Here is an 856-nt window from a genome sequence, read left to right as displayed (position 1 = left end):
AACATGTGTATGGTGGCTTACATTACAATTTGTGCAAATTGTGTCCCCTCGCCTCCAGAATGAGCAGTTACAAGTAACATGGTTTTGGTGGCCATCTGAATTCTGAAATACAGACCACAGGCTAAAAAAGTGATCCTTTCATAAACGCCTTCTCTTACCAGCCAGTATCAAACAAACATTAAAAACAAAACAAACAAACAAAAAACGACAAAGCAAGGACAAGCTAAACACAATGATTACTACAAATAAGTCCCAGAGGGGTCCAGGAGACGAAAAGATCAACTCAACCAGGACTACAAGTAAAGAAAAACTTCCAAAGGAAAAATATTTGAGGCAGTCTGCCAGGCAGAGGAGGGGCAGGGGCGGGTTTGCTTGATAGGAGACTAGCAGGGAAAGATATGGGGATTTTCTTTCCCCATCTTGCTCATGTGATGACAAATAACAAATAAAAGTTAATAAAATGATTTTTAAAGGATATTTTTATGTGCTTTAATTTACCAATATTTCATTTTCTGTTCCTAGCTTGTGAATGGGAAGGAATGTGCTATAATTCACATCACGGTGGTACTTAGACCTGTGAGGCCTCTGCTGGGTGCTTTACATGTGTTACCTCACTTATTTCTTATTTCTGCAACCTAGCAGGCGGCATATTTACCCTTGAGAGCGTGTTGGGCTCTCTAGCAGGCGAGCCCAGTTACTCAAAGGTCCTTAACCAGGGAATGGTCCTCTTCTATTGGGGAAGGTCATCCTTTTCAACCAAGCCCACAGTTTTGGGAGGGATTCATATGGAGTGCTGAGGGGGGAAGGGGACACGCTCCCAGATAGACAGATCATCAGAGTCAACCCTGGAAATCAG

The sequence above is a fragment of the Otolemur garnettii genome, unplaced genomic scaffold (assembly GCF_000181295.1).
Source record: "Otolemur garnettii isolate 467f Iridium unplaced genomic scaffold, OtoGar3 scaffold00076, whole genome shotgun sequence".
NCBI lineage: Eukaryota > Metazoa > Chordata > Mammalia > Primates > Galagidae > Otolemur > Otolemur garnettii.
Note: the sequence above shows the minus strand (reverse complement) of the source record.